Genomic DNA, 18,032 nt, shown 5'->3' with positions numbered 1-18,032 from the left:
AACCTTCAAAACCTGACAAAAACAAGGAACCCCAAGAAGTTACAGTAATGCAGTGAACAGTGTAACAAATTTCTGGGAGTTTTGTAGTTACCTACACTGAGCAACAGAGAAACTATTCTGTCACTGCACTCACACAGGCCAGAAGGAGATTTTAGAGGGGAAAAAATCCTCAGGGAATAACCTCCCAGAGCAGAGCTGTCCTTCCTGACTGAGAGATTGGGCAGAGGTTAGGCTTTGATATCTTGGAATGCCCAAGGTGGGAAGAGCCCCTCAGGATCCCCCAGGGCCACCCCAGTGCCACCAACATCAGCCCAAGGCCTGTCCCCAAGGGCCACCTCCAGACTGCTCCTGAACACTCCACAGACAGTGACTCCAAACCTCCCTGGGCAGCTCATCCCAAGGCCTGACCACTCTGCCAGGGAAATTTCCTTGCCCAATCTCCCCCCTGAGCCTCCCCTGGTGCCATTGGAGCCATTTCCTCTCCTCCTTTCCCTGCCCCTCCTGGCAGGGACTTGTGCAGAGCCACCAGCTCCCCCCTGAGCCTCCTTTTCTCCAGCCTCAGCCCCTTCCCAGCTCCCTCAGGTGTTGCTTTCCACATGCCAGGACAAAACTCACGTTCTGGCCACGCTCAGAGTCAGTGAGAGAAATGTCAAAAGCAGCTCCAAGTGACCTCAAATCCTTCTGGGGCTGAGGGAAATGGGAAAGGACCACTTCAATCATGATGCTTCCAAGCACCTCCCATTGAAGGTGCAATTTCAACTCACCTGGCCCCTCTCTGTCACTCCTGGAGTGGTCCCACGATCTCCTCCTTTCCTTGTGCACCTCTGTCCTTGGAGAGAGGGTGACAAGACAAATAGGAATGGCCTTAAGCTGAAAAAAGAGAGGTTTAGATGGGATATCAGGGAGAAATGCTTCCCTGGGAGGGTGGGCAGGCCCTGGAATAGAATTCCCAGATTTGCTGTGGCTGCCCCTGGATCCCTGGCAGTGCCCAAGGCCAGGTTGGACACTGGGGTTGGAGCAGCCTGGGACAGTGGAAGATGTCCCTGCCCATGGCATCTGGATGGGCTTTAATGTCCTTTCCACCCCAAGCCACTCTGGGATTCTGTGATCACACAATTTAAGTGAAATTCTCAACCCTTCAGTTATTTGGGGGGCTTTGGCTGTGGCTGCATCCGTCTGCCAATCCTTGGCTGCTTATTTCCTACCTTTTAAGCCGTGATAAAAAAAAAAGAAAAAAAATTAAAACAGGAAGAAAAAGCAAATGGAACAAGTAACATGTCCTAATTTCTCCAAGGAGGCTGGCTGGGAACTGAAATGACTAGATTAAAGTATCACACGTCAGAATTAAAGTATTAGATAAAGGCCAGACTCTTACTTTTTGATCTTTGTGGGCATTCCAGAAATTAAAATAATAATAATAATAAAAAAGCCCATTAAAACCCTCCTGTCACAGATTTAAGGCTGAAAGCACCGAAATGGCAATTCCAAGGGGAAAGGAGCCTTCCATCAGCAGCTCAAGGCTCCCACACTGGGCTACTTATGGAGCACGTTTTAAGTCATTTTTTGGGGGGAAATATATTGACTTTTTGAAGGGGATGAGGAAGACCCCTGGATGCAATTCCCAGGGGAAAAGAGCCTTTCATTCCGTGATTCCCTCAGCACCTCAAGGCTCCCACACCAAGCTACTTTAGAGTGCATTTTAAAACTCATTTTGGAGAAATATATTGATTTTCCGAGGGGGATGAGAAAGACCCCTGGATGCAATTGTGAGGGGAAAGGAGCTTTGCCTCAGCAGCTTGAGGCTCCCACACCTAACTCACTTCTGGGAGAGTATAGAAATATATATATATATATATATATATAAATTTATTTTATTTTTATTTTTTTTTCTCCTGAGGAGAATCAGGAAAAACCCCAGACAGAATTCCAAGGCAAAGGAGCCTACAAGCCTCAGCAAGACTCCCACACAGGGTGACTTTTAGTGCGGCTTTTTTAACTTATTCTTGGGCAATATATTAATTTTCTGAGGGGACGAGAAGAACCCTTGAGGAAAGAAACCTTCTAGAACCCCGCGACTCCCTCAGCGTATATCGGGGACGCCTTTTTAGCACATTTCCCAACTCGTTTCGAAGGGGCGATATTTTTCCGCGGCTCGAGAAAGGAAGAGAAGCCTCCCCTCGGCAGGTCGGGACTCCAACTCCAGTGTCCGGGCAGTGCGTTTTTTGAACGCTGGTTTCCGAGGGGGCCGTGCCCGGCCCTGTCCCTCCCCACAGGCGGCGGCGGGAAGCTCCGGCGGCTCCGGGCCTCCCGCTGCCGGCGCCCCCTGCGGGCCGCGGCCTGCCGCCGTCACCGGGAATGGCGGGCGCTCCCCTTCCCCTTCCCCGCCCCGCCGGGGCCATCCCGGCCCGCAGCGCCGCCGACACCGTCACACGCCGGAGGGCGGGCGGCCACGGCTCGGGAAGGAGGGGGAAGAAGGGGGAAAGGAGCCGTTGCCATGGCGAAGGCGGGCCCGCCCTTGTGTTCCCCACGTCAGCGCCGTCTCCCGCCCGGCCGCCGGTGATTGACAGTTGCCACGGCAACAGGCTCGCCCCCGCCGCCATTTTGTCAGTTGGCTTTTTTTTTTTTTTTAAATTTAAAAAAAAAAAAAAAAAAAAAAAAAAGAAATCTAATTAAACCAAAACAATAATAATAAAAAAAAAGGAGCAAATAGCTCTGTTTTCGCCAGAATCTCGCGGGTTGTTATTTTTTTAGGTGGTTTTTTTTTTTTTTGTTCTTCTCCTTCTTCCGACCTCCACCGCGAAAGGAAAAGAAGAGACGCAAAAAAAGTGCGCTCCGAGGGTCCCGCCGAGGATCGGCGGCCGGGCTGGAGGCGGCGGCGGCGGTGCGGGCAGAGAAGCCGGTTCGTGAGGGAGAAGGGAGGGAGGGAGGGAAGGAGGAGCGGGCGGGGAGGGAGGGAGGGGGAGGAGGTAGCGGCTGGCAGGCGGGGGAGGGAGGGAGGGAGCGAGGAGTTCCCGGGGGCTCGGTACGGCGCTGCGCTTCCCCCCATCCCCTCCTCCTCCTCCTTCTCCTCCTCCTCCTCCTCCTCCCGCTCCTCCCGCTCCCCCCGCCGCTGTCCCCGCGCTCCCGGCCGGGGCTCAGGCCGCCGATCGCAGCCGAGCCGAGGCGAGGCCGAGCCGCCGCCGGGCGCTGCGCAGGTTTGGACCGCGCGCCATTTTGTGAGGGCAGCGAAGAGCCGGAGCCCGGCCGGGGAGGCGCCGGGCCGCCCGGGCTCCGCTTCCCACCGCGGGCACAGCCGCGGCCCGAGGGACGAGGAGGCGCCGCCGCCGCCGAGGCCCCCCGGGGAAGAGCGGGAGGACGCGCCCGGCGCTCGCCCCGCCGCGGGAGAAGGCCTCGCCCCGGGAGAAGCCGCCGCACGGGTGAGTGAGACGCCGCACCGCGGGACGAGCCGGGGCCGCCTCGCCCGGGCCCGCGGCGGAGGGGCCGCAGCGCTTCGCTGCCATCTTAGAGCGGGAGCGGCGGCAGGGCCGGGATCCATCCCCGCCCGCCCCTCCGCAGCCCGCGGCCTTTTTCCCCTTGGAGGGCGGCTGTGCCTTCCCGGGCCTTGGGAGCGGCGATGGAGGAAGGGAGCTCGCCCGGAGCCTCTCGGTGTTATGCGCAACGCCCTGCGGTGGGCGGGTGCGAGGGCTCGGGCCGGGCCGGCGGCGAGGAGGGCGGCAGGACTCGGAGCATCACCTGTTGTAGGGGAGGATTGGGATGCCCCGGCACCTGTGAGGGGCCGGTGGGGCGGCTGGGGGAAGGTGCAGGGAGATGGGGAAGGAGTTACCTGAGCGAGGTGCCTGTCATCCCTCCGGTGGGGGTGGGGAGGAGGAGGGAGCAGCGTTGGGAATAGGCACAGGGACACGCAGGGACACACGGGCGCAGGGACAGACAGGGACACACGGGCACTCCCCGGGGAGGTGGCGGAGGCGCCGTCCCCGGAGGTCCTTAAGGAAAGGCTGGACGCGGCTCTCGGTGCCTTGGTCTGCTTGACAAGGCTGGACTCGATGATCTCGGAGGTCTTTTCCGTCGTTAATGACTCCCCGGTTCCATATTTCAGTCGCTGGCCGCAGCCTTTTAGGGGTCCAGCTTTGTGTGGCTGGAGGAATCGGAGCTCCTCTCGGGTGCACTGGCTGCTCCTCTGGAGTGACCAGAGTTCTCTCCCGCCGCCGCGGGATCGCCAGACGCATTTAAAACTCCTGGAATTGGAAATTTAGAAATTGGCGTGGTTTTGGATCGCAGTCGCCTTTGAAGTTTTGGGTTTAGCCCGTCCAAAGCCCACGGAGGGGTTCTTTGATCATGCCTCTAGGTTGCTGCTGGTACTGAGTTCTCCTGTTACTCCACAGCCATCGGGGGAAATAAACATTTATTGTTATTTCAAATCAACAAAGACGGAGTAACTGACTCCAAAATAAATCGACGAGCGTGTTTTTGACAACCCTCCTGGTTGAATCCGATCGAGGGTGTGCTGTTAACTTTTGCCAGGAGGTGCTTGCAGTCACACTGAGGTGGATGGAGTTTCATGGGGGCCTGGATTTGTCCAAGTTAACAACTTTGGGGTTTTGATCATCCTCTTGGCGTTTCCTCACCTTTTCCTCAAGGAAGGTGTGTGAAGTTGAAGAGCACGTAGATGATATCTGGTGATAAATGAGCAAACATTTAATTTCTTGGAAGTGTTTAATGCCCTGCCTGTAACCAAGCAGAATTTCACTTCCCTCCTTGGAATAATCTGTAGCCCTTAAAAGTTTTGGTAAACTTGTTTCTCTCTTTCTCCACGCCCCTCTACCCCCAACTCCTGTAGGTTGGATATTTTTGGAAAATTAATTATACTTCATAGAATTAGAATAATAACCCTAAAAATAACTCGGAGCTAGTATTTGTTAACTATTATCTATATATATTTGGTGTGTGTGTATATATAGATACTTTTGTAGGCTGCGCTTCATGTTTTTGGCTTACATGAATTATTTAGAACTAGACTTTTTATTTGCAGTCTGAAGTAGAATATGTGTGTGAAGCCTTAAATTTACATTTTTTGCTGCTGCGAATTAAAAATTCCGTCCAACTTCGCGAAGCTTTACTGAGTTGAATCCGTGGCTTTGGGATATTCCTTGGGTGAAGCGAGAACATCTTGCTCCGGATTGAAGAGCCAGCGGGTTTTTCTTAAGGCAGGAGGGCAATAGGTCAAGAGTTTGATATTGTTTCCAGGCTCCCAGGTAGGCTCGCTGAGGGCAGCAGCGAGTGTTACAGTTCCTGCATCAATCCTTGGGTGGATTTAGGACTTGTCATTGGTGTCCCCTCCCCCCAGCTGGACAGTGACAAGGATAATTTTACCTCGCAGCAGCCAAGAGTTCTCCCTTCCAGTGCCGATTTATGGGCAGGGTTCCCTTCCTCGTGTCCAACAACGAGGGACTCACCGGGAATTTTTTTTTTTCCAGGTTGGAAACCTGGGGGAATTAAACACGTGATGGCCACCAGCCACTTCTGCAAACTGGTTGAGAGTTTAAACAAAAGTAGCAGAACATCAGCGGTGTGATGAAAATAACTCTGCCTTGTAGGAGCTTTTGGAGTGACATTTCATTAGGACAGGCTTGCTGACATGTGCCACATCTTAAAGTCACGTTTGGAACTGCCCCACCTGCTCAGGTGGCATGTGAAAAGAATAAACACACAATAAACCGGAGCCTTTCTTTGCCATGCAGGCGTTTCACAGCCTCATCTGGGCTCAGATGGGTGCTGATTCGAGGACTAAAACCTCCTGGTCCCCAAAAAGGCACTTTTTGTTGCTATAATTAGATTATCTTTGGGGCATTCCTCTGAAAACCTGTTCATTTCAGGTGTTTTGAGGCCTGGCTGTGGGGCTGCAGGTTGGGAGTTGTGGTGACAGTTCGTGGGTTTGGGTGAGGATTGCAGCCTGGGATCTCTTTAGCCTGTCCATGGTCATTTGGAATGTCATTTGGAGAGCTGCTCTCCACACTGAACTACAAAACTTTCTGATACCTCTATATTATGGGAGTTGTATAACTTCTGAAATCCTTTTGTAAATAGATCTGTTGTTGTAGAATAGGATTATTTACAGAGAACTGCTGCTTTTGTCTTTATAACTGAGCACAATACATTATTTGTTGAGTTTACAGTTTCATCTTTACTAAGAGGTTGGTAAGAACTACATTTACACAGAAATTATGTAATAACTCTGTCTGCTCAGACTCTGATGTTTATGCAGTGAAGGTTCTTTTTTTTTTTTTTTTTTTTTTTGGTTCTAAGACTATCTGAAATAATACCAAAAAACCTCGCTGAGCTTTTCTTGTGAGCTTGTGAGGGGAGAGAGGAGTAATGAGGAGAAAGGGAATGCTCTTCCTTCCCTTCCTCACCTCCATGGGTCCTTCAGGAGGAGGCTTCTGGGAACTGTAGTCTTTGCTTGGCTCAAAACCACGGGAGCAACTTTGGGAAATGAGGGATTGTTACTTGCACAAAGACATGTTCCATATGTGCTCTCCAGGGCTGGCTCTTCAAGGTGACACCAATATACCAACAGAACTGCAGTGATTAGCCATTGTTTTATCCATTGTTTTCTCCATCTTTTCCTCTTTTGGGGAAGGAAGGTGAAATTCTGCATTTGATTCTCATTTATCTCAGAAGGGCTGGATAAATAACTGCACTGCTTTTGCTGCTGCCAAATGGATTTCATTCCTTCAGAGCAGGGCTCTGGGTTCTCCTAACCCTTTAAAAGGTTTTATCATCTCCACATTTATTGCAAAGTGTCCTGTCCTTAGGAGTTTTCAGGGAGAATCCCCACTGAAGGGCCAGGGAAATGTGGGAGACAATTCCCAGTCAGCTCTGCCTGCATCCATTCCCACAGTGGGGAAACTCTGGTGCTGCTTCAGTCGCCTGTATGAAAACAAAGCCAGTGAAATTCCGGCTGGGAGTTTTGGAAAAGCAGGGAAATGGCTCTGGAGGTGAAACACCAGAGCTGACATTTATTTGTAAACACTGTCCAGGCTCTGGGTACCACCAAGTACCTGAAAGTGAAACTGAGTAAATGAAAGTAAAATTAACCTTTAAGTGTCGGTTTTGTTCCGGATGTGAGAGACCAAGCTTTCAATTGATGTTCCATAAAGTTCCAAAGCCTCCAAGTATTCTTGTTTTTCTCCCCCTTTTTTCTTTTCCCCCAGAGGCGAATAAAAATAGACTGTGTTGTGAGTCAGTTAAAGGAATAGTTAATAATACATTAATACCTCTTTGTGTTGAAAAGTTTCCTCTTTCTTTTTCGTAACTGTTTGGACGGGGAACTAAGAGAGGGATGGAAATGTACAAATCGATGGCAGAGTCATTCCTTCAAAAAAATAATGGGGAAAAAAATTAGACTGAATTTTGTTGAGTTGCTGGGAAAAAAAAATCATCAAATTAGTAGGATGACTAGTTCACAGAAGCAAAAGTAAATAATTCTAATGATTAAATTGAACTTGCCAGTGAAACTTTTAAATCTTAGAATCCCAAACTGGTTTTGTGATTTCTTGACTGCAAACACATTTCATTCCAAATCTCCTTTCCCTGTATGTTTTCAACTCATGGTTTGTGCTTCTGTGAACTCCATAAATTGCTAATAACTCATTTACTGTGGTGCTGTTGGAACATCCTTTCCAGAGGGAGCAGTTTTGTGTCCCTGGTGTCAGTTTGAGGTCTGAGTTCCAACTGGAGGGAAGGGTTAAAAGAGGAGAGAAATACTGCCAGGGAAGTGAATGTGTTGGTGCTTCCTCAGTTCTGTATTTCCCTGGTCACTGTGAGTTCCCTCACACTGTGACTGCAGCTTTTCCCCTGCAAACAGCTGTAGAACCACATATATTCTTGTTTTTCAATGCAGTGTTAACAGGACTTACACATTAAATACATAGAGGGGGTGTGTGTGGTCACAGACAAATCAGCTTCCAGGCACTCTTTCCAAATCTGATTGATACTGGAAGCTCAGTAACTTTCCAGGATCATGTCTGATTCTGGCTTCTTTATTGTTATTCTTTCCAACTTGTGGATAATTAGGCATTAATGTAATGCTGTGCCAGAGTTAGTGTTTGAAATACATTGATTTCTTTGTTAATGTTACAAGATCTGGGTAGTTTTCATTTCTATACAAGTTACTCATCAGTATGACAAACACTGGGTCAGTGTTGTGGAATAACAGCTTAATGCACATTTCTCAACATCATCAGATGTTCCTAAGCTTAGAATTCTGTGCTCTTGTACTTGGGGTGACTTCCTGTCAATGTCAGAGGTGCCTTCAGAAACTCAGATTGTTGTGGCAGGCCCTGTGCAGGAAAAGGAGCATTCCTGCCAAAGCTGGATAAAATCAGATTTTATCATGGTGTCCCAGGATGGTTTGAGTTGGAGGGACCTTAAAACCCATCCAGTGCCATGTGCAGGGACACCTCCCACTGTCCCAGGCTGCTCCAACCCCAATGTCCAACCTGGCCTTGGGCACTGCCAGGGATCCAGGGGCAGCCACAGCAAATCTGGGAATTCCAGCCCAGCCTCTCCCCACCCTCCCAGGGAAGGATTTTTTCCCAACATCCCACCTGAACTTGTCATTTCTCAGTGTGAAGCCATTCCCTGTGTCCTGTCCCTGCAGCCCTTGGGAATTGTCTCTCTCCAGGTTTCCTGGGGCTCCTTCAGGCCCTGCAAGGCCACCCTGAGCTCAGCCCAAAGCTTCTCCTGTCCAGGCTGAACAATCCCAGCTGTGGCAGCCTTTCCTCCCAGCAGAGCTGCTCCAGCCCTCTGCTCATCCTGGAGCCTCCTCTGGGCTCTCTGCAGCAGCTCCACGTCCTCCCTGGGCTGGGAATTCCAGGGCTGGGGCAGCTCTGCAGGTGGCTCTCACCTGAGGGGACACAGGGACACAATTCCGCCTTTCCCAGCCCAGGGAAAGAAATTCTGAGCTAAGAATATTTTGAGCTTCTCACCAACCCACACCCCAATCCTCCTCCCCAGGGCTGGATTGTGGTTGGGATTCCCCATCCCAGGAGCAGGACTTTGGCTCTTGGCCTCGCTGAGCTCCGTGAGGGTCTCACAGCCTCTCCAGGCTGTCCAGGTCCCTCTGGATGTCACCACCTCTCCTCTGTGTCTGTCCCCACAGCTCTGTGTCTTGTCACCTGCTGAGGGTCCCACTGCCTCTGTCCCTGACAGAGTTTTTAAACTTTGGCTGAAGTCAAGCTCTAACCAAAGGCTCCAAACTTCCCTGGATCTTTGCCCCAAGATCAGAGGCAGCAGTAGGTGCAACTCTGGGTAGCAGTAACTGCCCTGCAACTACCCACTTACTACAGCTTCACTTGGAAAGACTCTTGTAGCTCCTCAAACTTTCTGTGATGGTTTATTATTTTTAAGAAGCTTAGTATATATTTAATAATTATAAAGCTTAAATTCTAAACGAATCAAAATCTTTTGTGAACTGTCTCTACTGGAGACAGCGTCACAAATGAGTCAGTTGAAGTCTGAGTGAAAAGAGCCTGTGTTATAAAGGTGAAGTTTTTATAAGGGCCTGAAAGAATTGCTTCAGTTTGTGTTAATCAGAGACCTTTCTTGGCATCTGATTTCTGTTTTATTTTGTATTTACAACATGGAGTAAGAATTATTTCTTTCTGTGTCAGATTTCCTGACTCGGAGATCTCTGTCCATTCCTCACGTGCTGCTCTCTACAGAATTTCTAGGACAGCCTTGGGGAAATCCCTGTGTTTGTGGTTTGGGTTTTCTCCTGTAAATAAAAAGGTTGTGAGTTCTGGTAATTATTGTCATTTGATAGTCTGCTGGACAAAAGCTTCATGATAGAAGGTGTAAAACTCATCATCTAGAGATGTGAATGGAAATCACTTCTCTGATGTGGCCCTTCAGGAAGGTTGATCCTTGCTCCTTGCAGGGCTGGTCTGGGGATGTTCTCAGCTGCGTTTCCCACAGTGCAGGGTCCTTGTGAGCCTTGCAGTCTCTCACCCATCACAACGCTCATTTCTGCCTCTCTGTGGAGTCAAATTAACCAGAGTCGTGTTCACAGCATGGACATTTTAAAACTTTATGAGCTCGGCGTTGAAACCTTGAGAAATCCAGGAGCACAGGTGGAGCTCAGGCTCTGCACTGCTTTCCTTGGTGCTTCTTGACAACTCTCACTGCTTTGGGTCTCCCTCGGGGGTCCACAGGACTTTGCTCCACGTGATGGGCACCAGAAATGCTTTTCTCCTGTAAGGAACCCTTAGAATTGGACACAGATTTCTAAAAGCGAGTTTGAAAGTTCTACCCAGTGCCTATTTATTGGATTATTGCCACACACTAAACCCAAACCCAAGTTTTTGCGACAATATTTCCATTTAATTTATTGCAGAAGTCCAATAAAGCAAAGAAAACCAGTCGGCCAAGTTGTGGTGTTATCAAGTTCTCTCTTCTGAAGTCTGGTTTAAAAAAAACCCACTTTTTTCCTCTTCTTATTATGCAAAGAAAGAGTTGTGTAACTATTGTATAATGGTTGTATTACACCTGCATAAAGCAAGTATTTCATTCTAGTTTTCTGCTGGATGTTTTTAATCAGCACCCAATTATTTCAAGAAACAACTTCTAAAAAAAAAGAGCTTCTAAAAAAATCTGAAAATAAAGGAAAGGCCACACTGGAGTAGTTCATTAAACCTCCTCCTGGTGCTGAGAAGTTCATGGTAGGCTCACATGCTGAGGCACAGGAGGTTTTCAGTCTTGGGGTGGTTTGTTTTGGGGGTTTTTTCCTTTCTTTTATTCCTCCTTTTCTGTCCAGTGTAACAACTTCCAGTTCTTGGTTTATTTTTATTTTTAAATCAGGAACTTGTTTTGACTGAGATCAGCCAATAATTTTTTTGTGTGTGTATGTGACAAAGATTTCCTCACTTTATATTTGCTGTCCTTCAATGTGTATTTCCAAAGTCTGCTGAGAGAGAGGGGGGATTTAACTGTCCTTCCTCATGTCATTCCTCATTTTTTAAATATTTACCACTATTTTTTTCTGCCTCAGAATTATAATCCTAGGCCTAAATACTATAACTCAGTATTTTGTCTTGGCCTCACTCTTGTGTTAAGATTTTGAGTCTTGTAATTCCTGCCTAATTTTTTTGGAAATATGAGAATGTGTGATTATTTCTCTATAAGACTTTGAATATGGGATGAAGAATTTGATGTTCAGACTTCCATATTAGAAAAAAAAAAAGTTCCTTGATATTTTCTGATACGAGTTTCTTTAACTGCTTTGCTGTTTTGGTTTTGTTTTTTTTTTTTTCTTTTTCCTCCTCTGGACCACTGCTACTTTAAAAGCCAAATCTTAACTTTCATCTTTGCATGATTTTTGTTTGCATAAAACAAAAGAATCTGAGGGTCGTGGTTTGAAGCTCGAGCTGCATTTTTAGCAATCACAGAGTGGGCCCAGAATGCAATTTCTGAGTTTTGTGTTAGTCATTATGTGTGTTCTGAAACCTTTGAACTCCCAACCTGACAGTGCCAAATACATAAACTTCCTTGATGTAGCTGAGAAAACAGGTCTGGATTATATTCCATAGGTTGGTATCATGGTCTTCCTCCCAACATTTCAGTCTGGACTGTCTCTGTGGAGTTACACTTGACTTTATTCATTATTTCCATAAAAAATCCCAAACTAAATCAAGCACTCAAACACCAACAAAAAAAAAAAAAAAAAAAAAAAAAGGGAGAATTCTCTCTTGCTTTTGGTGCTCTGAAGTGTCTTTTATCATGTAGTTAATAGATAAATGTAATTTTTTAAAGTGAAAGGTAGTAATTGATCACTGTCCAGACCCTGCACTTGGTTTTAGGTTTGGGACTTTCTCATGCCACTTTTTAGTATCTAAATCAAGTAAATTCTAATGGATTTTTCTGGTATTATCCATGGAAAAGTTTTTCAGTGATTAGGATCTAACATAAAGAAAAAACTCCACCCACCCAAACTTTCTGTATCCTGTTGACAGCCTGACCTAAGGCCCTGAGCTCCTGGTTTTTGGGGTGAAGAGGGGGAATTCAGGGATTTTTGGCATCTCACAGAGCTTGGTGTGCTTTCCATGCACAAAGCACGAGATAAAGAATTCCCTGAGCTGCTCTCCAGCGAGGGAGTGAGAGGCAAAAGGTGAGGTGACAGGCCAGAGTCACCTGGTGGGTGCCCAAAGTCACCCAGTTGGTGCCCAACGTCAGCTGGTGGGTGCCAAAAATCACTGGGTGACACCTCAGAGTCACCTGGTGAGTGCCCAAATTCACTTGGTGGGTGCCCAAAGTCACCCAATGAGTGCACAGTCACCTGATGAGTGACCAAAATCACTGGATGACACCTCAGAGTCACCTGGTGAGTGCCCAAAATCAGCTAGTGGGTGCCCAAAGTCACCCAGTGAGTGCCCAAAATCGCTTGGTGGGTGCCCAAAGTCACAGAATCACTGGGTTGGAAGAGAACTCTAAGATAATCAAGTCTTAACCCAGCCCCAACACCTCAGCTAAACCCTGGCACTGAGTGCCACATCCAGTCTTTATTTAACCACAGCCAGGGATGGTGACTGCACCACCTCCCTGGACAGACAATTCCACTCCTTTATCACTCATTGCATAAAAACTTTTTCCTGATATCCAACTCGTATTTCCTTTGCTTACCTGGTGAGTGCCCAAAGTCACCCAATGAGTGCCCAAAGTCATGTGGGGGTGCCCAAAATCACCTGGTGGGTGCCCAAAGTCACAGAATCACTGGGCTGAAAGTCACCTCCAAGATCATCAAATCCAACCCAGCCCCAACCCCTCAACTAAACCACAGCACCCAGTGTCACATCCAGTCTTTTCCTAACCACATCCAGGGATGGTGACTCCACCCCCTCCCTGGACAGACCATTCCAGTCCTTTATCACTCATTCCATAAAAAACTTTTTTCCTCATCTCCAGCCTGTGTTTCCCTTGCTCACCTGGTGAGTGCCCAAAGTCCGTGGGTGACGCCGCGGGCGGAGCTGAGCTGAGGGATTTCCGTGTCTGAGGCTTCCAGAGCAGGATGCTCTTTGCATTTGCAGTTTCATTTGCCTGGAGTTTGTATTCTGAGTGCTCTGTAACTTGGAGAAGCAGCCTCTTAAGGTTGGAGAGTGACTCAGCACATCCACATAGAGGTCTGCTCAAGGAATTTAGGATTTACTTGGAGATTTGGGGGAATTAGGGTTTGAACTCGTTTTTTTCCCAAGCTGAGTTTGTCTTAAAAAAAAATGCTGATTTTTAATTTGCGACCTCTTTTCCCATTTGATCCTCATCCCTCAATTTTGGGAGAAGTGATGGGGTATTTCAGTAAATGGTGTCATTTTGGGCTAGCTGGATTGATTGGATAGGTTGTTTTCTGTGTGCTCACCTCCTGGTATGTGAGAATGCAATGAATAAACCTGAATTTCAATGGATATGACATTTATAAAACTTCTTCTATATGGAAGAGGAAGGAGGCATTTATGGGATTTGTCCACTTTGTGTGACTGGAACATGGAATTGTGGAATAGTTTGGGTTGGAAAGATCTTGAAAGACTGTCTCATTCCAACCTTGGGCAGCGACACCTTTCCACGTTGTTCCATGCCCCATCCAGCCTGGCCTTGGACATTCCCAGGGATGGGACATCCACAGCTCCATTTATTGGTCCAGAAGCTCCAATTTTTCTGGCAGGGCTGAGTTCTGAGTTCTGAGCCTTAAGGAGTGACCACTCTGGGGAACAGAGAGTTCCCTGTGCCAGTGTCCACTGGGGATGTGACCCAGCTTCTTCTGTGCTTCAGTTTGCTTGGGTTTTAGAGGGCAAATTGGTTAAATGTCTTAAAGAAAACTCTTCTAAAATAATGAGTTCTAGTTTCAGCTGCCCAAACTTGTGCCAGAGTCCTGAGACCCTGCTGGTGGTGCTGGCAGTGGAGGGAAGCCTGGGAATAAAGATTGGAATTGTTGGGTCTTCTGTGGCTACACCCTCTTAAATTTGGGGGAAATTCAAGACGACTTCATTGTCTTTTTTTCATCCAGATCAGTCTTCTAGGATGAGATAAGGCCAGAGGCTGGTGCAGAATTCCAGTGCTGGGGGGATGCTGAAGGGCAGCACAGCAAGAACAGGATTTTCAGAGAAGATCTCAAGCAACATTGATTTTCTCCCCCTTTTTCCTTCCACCCACCCAGATCTGTCCAGGGACTCCTGCAAATGACCTTGCTCTCCTCAAACCTGTACCTGTGCCCAATTTGAAATAACAGATCCAAAAGCAGCATAAAGATGAAAAGAAAGAATTAGTTTTGTGTTTCATCTACCATCTAGAGGTGAGGGCCAGCATTAACCTGATGATGTTACAAGTGTTGGCAAAGTGATGGGAAGTTCCTGCACAGGGCGGAGATCATGGCAGCACTTGGAGGGAGATGTTTGGAAGAGTTGTTCAGGGCAAAAGAGTGCAACCAGGAGTTCTTTGAAGGCAGTGACTCCTTGGGCAGCTCCCGGTTCCCTGCCTTGGGGCTCTGTGCTCCCAGCTGCTTTGTGCTGGCCCAGCAGTGAATCCGCCTCTCAGGGCGAGTGGAAATAGCCAGTTTTGTATTTTGGGGCTGGGCCGTGTGTGGGGGCGGGAATCGGGTTACTCCAGCCCAGGGATCCCGGAATGGGCCGTGTGGGTGGGCAGGAGCACAGGCTGCCCTTGGATAGTCCTGGCAATTCATGGGGAGCACCATCCCAGGGGTTCCTGCCACCCCTGCTGTGGTAAATCATCCTCTCTGACTCTCTGTCCCCTCCTCGGGGACTTTTGGCTGTCTCAGACTTGGAGCTCTCTGGGATGCTGCTCTGTGTGTCCATCCCAGCTCAGCCTCAGCTTGGGAATCATCTCTGCCTCCCACTCTCCTGGTGCTCCTCTTCTTGCTCTCTTTTCTCTTCTGCTCCTCCTCGAGTTTTCCCTCAGCTTTTAAACAACTTTCTGACTTCTCTTTGTGTCCTTTTTCTCCCAAGTCATTGCCAGCACCTCTCTTACTGTAACTTGCTCAGTTCTTGTTCTTTCTCCTTTCCCTTGCCAATTTTAAACACTAAAACTTCTTAAGAAACCCCAAGTTTTTAATTTTCTGTGCATTCCCCCCAAAACATTACCACAGACCAATACAACATCGAGGTTTCTTCTCTGTCTCACGCACTTTTGAATTTTCACTTGAATTCTGTGTTGCCTTAAGATAGACATGCACACACCAAATGTGTTTTTCCTTTTTGGACACAGTGAAAGATGAATTGAAGTTCCCAAAGTTAACTTCTAAGAAAAGGTATTTTCACAGTATAAGCTGGGAACAGAACCTCCTGATACCAGGTGCTGAATTGTGAAGGTGCTTCATTTTCTTCTTCTTCTTCTTGCTCTACGAAGGAGGCATAAAGAAGTGTTTCTATTCCACACAACCAGCAGCTGGGCCAGTTAGGTTAAAACCCAACCCAAACTCTTCTGGAAATTCCATGCTTGCTTGTCCACTTCAGTAGGTGACCAGTTTCACATCCATTCAGATACCCAATATTTTAGCCCAAATTATTTAAATCTTATTGATCGTTATTTACCTGTTAGTTGGGAAAGTAAACAGAAGTGTTCATGCTTTGATATCCAAATCCATCCATTTCAATGTCCATCACATTTTAACAATCCAAAATGACTTCAAATAAAACTGGAAAATTGGGCAATACACTTAGTCTTTATGGCAGGAAAAAAGCAATGAAATTCTTCTGCCCATCCACCTTGGATTTTTGGGTGGACCGAGGGCAGGAGCAGGGGAAGTACCCAGCCAGACCTGCTTTCTCCAGATGGGATTGATTTGGAATTCTTACATGATAATAAACATCAGTGAGAGTGTGAATTACGATGGTTGTCTCTTAGTAAGTAAAATTACTCCTCATAAATGCTGTATCTATCTCTGGTGACTTGCAGCTTGCCTGATGATTTTCTTCCTTAATTTTCTTAATCCCTTTGAGTAGTTTCCCAGTGAGCTCTGTCCATCCTGCTTGGATATGGAATAAACCACTCCTTTTGAGAGTGTCTTCAACCACTTCTTTGAGAGTGTTTCATTGTCTTGTGCTGACCAACGTGGCACTGCTCAGTTCCAGGAGTAGCTGAGGTTCCTTAGGCACAGAATTCTGTAGCTTGGTGCTTGTCTTCCCCCTTCTTTGGCATTCCATGGCACTTCTCCTCAAGCCAAATTTCTCTTTTCCCCGAGTTGCTTTGGGTTGACTGTGACTGTCCATGAAATATTTCAGACAAAAAGGTCTGAGAAAAAAAAAAAAAAAAAAAAAAAAAAAAAAAAAAAAAAAAAAAAAAAGGCAAATTCCAAGCCTTGGCTGCTGGATCAGAGACTCATGAAATCATTTGGAAAATGGATGGGAAAACCCTCCAAGGTCATTGAGTGGCTGCTGTGCCCACCTTGTCCCCATCCCAGAGCTCTGAGTGCCACCTCCAGGTGCCACCTCCAGTGATGGGCACTCCAGAGCTCCCTGGGCAGCCCCTGGAATGTGTCAGAGCACACCCAGGACCCTCCTGGTGACTTATTTCACAGCAGGGGAACAGGAGCAGCTCTGTATCAGAAGTTCCCTTTTCCCAGCAGTGTTTCCTGAAAAGCACAGCACATCATTCCATGGGACACACCAGCTCAGTATCAAAAGTAAAGAAACAATCTGCTGGGAAAGTGGCTTTGTTTTGGAGTCTTTCCATCCATCCCAGGCTATTCTTGGGAGTGTGAACTTCAGTGGGACACTAAAGGTTTTCTTGCCTTTATTATTTCCTGGATACCTTGAACTTGGTGATTGTGAATGCTCTTTGGAGGGTTATAAGATCTGGATTTAAAAGACTTTTTTTGGGTTTTTTTTTCTTTAATTTGTTCTCGTTTCCTTCCTGCAACTTGCCTTACTAAAACCATTTTACGAATTTTTATCAGAGAAAAAAAAAACACCAATAACTTCAGGAAACCAAACTTTTCTGGTAAGGCCCTTATCAACTTCTGATACTGGCAGAGATACTGTTATCAAATAAAATTGTCTAGTCTTACCATGACCTAGATACTTAACTGGATAAATTTGTCAAAGATTTAGTGCAGCATCTACTTCTTGAACAAATGAGAAGTATCTTGGGGAGAGAACATCAGACTGATCAGTGTCAGCTCCACTTTGGGATGCTGGAATTGGTGAAGTTCACATCAACTTGTCCCAAAGGTTCAACTTTTTCTATTTCTCCTCATAAAAGTCGAGTTAGACCAAGTGAATATCACCTCATGGCAGGGGAGCTCCAGCCTCTTGTTGGATTCCTGAAGCTCCAAAAAATCATTGTTTGCCACATTAATAAACAGGAGATAATGAACTTCTAGGGGTGATTGGCAATCATTTCACTTGAAAGATTGTCGTGGCTTTTTGGTCACTGAAGGTTGATAAATGATAATTCTATTTGGAGGTATCCATACATGGATATGAAGAATTCCTGGAGGAAATCCTAAGGAATTTGGGTACATATCAGATTATAATTAGTACATTCTGAGCTTTTTTTTTGTTGTTGTTGGTTTTTTTTTTTTTTTTTTTTTTTTTTTTTTTAATGGCTTTATCTAGGAGAACAAATATTCTGGATTCTCCAATGGGCTACCAGTAACTGTATTTTTGGGGGTGAATATTTGATGAAAATAAATGTACCCAGTAAAGCTTTTGCTGCTTGATCTGCACCCAGTGTCTGTACTGGCTTTTCTCCCTTACATCCACATGCTTTTATCACTTGGGGAGGATGCCTGAATTATTCTTACGGATTTTAATACCACTTAAAAACGGAGGAATTTGCAGCTTATTACCTCCCCCTGCCTGTATCTCAGTACACCTTGGGATATACCAAGATTTGCTTGAACATTCTGCTTAACAGCAGGGACGGAGGGAAGCTGAAAAGAGAATGCAACGAGACCTTGGAACTGTGAGTGTGAGGAAGGTGTTTTGACTCCATCCCCAGCTGAGATGAAAATTTCCTGAAGTTCATTAGTT

At 46.9% G+C, this 18,032-nt stretch overlaps 1 protein-coding gene across 2 annotated transcripts in view; it reads left to right on the top strand.

Annotated features, from left to right (window-relative positions):
• Positions 1-2,972: 2,972 nt before the first annotated feature.
• The window catches only part of DYRK1A (dual specificity tyrosine phosphorylation regulated kinase 1A), a 74,229-nt gene continuing 59,169 nt past the window's right edge, over positions 2,973-18,032 (top strand). Inside the window, exon 1 of one of the 2 annotated variants that reach the window (XM_066314171.1) lies at positions 2,973-3,416. The gene's annotated coding sequence lies outside the window, so the exon portion shown is untranslated. The remainder of the gene's footprint in view (positions 3,417-18,032) is intronic. The other variant, XM_066314172.1, reaches the window with a different exon arrangement.

The sequence above is a fragment of the Sylvia atricapilla genome, chromosome 2, assembly GCF_009819655.1.
Source record: "Sylvia atricapilla isolate bSylAtr1 chromosome 2, bSylAtr1.pri, whole genome shotgun sequence".
NCBI classification, from domain to species: domain Eukaryota; kingdom Metazoa; phylum Chordata; class Aves; order Passeriformes; family Sylviidae; genus Sylvia; species Sylvia atricapilla.
Note: the sequence above shows the minus strand (reverse complement) of the source record. Positions and strands in the feature narration are given on the sequence as shown.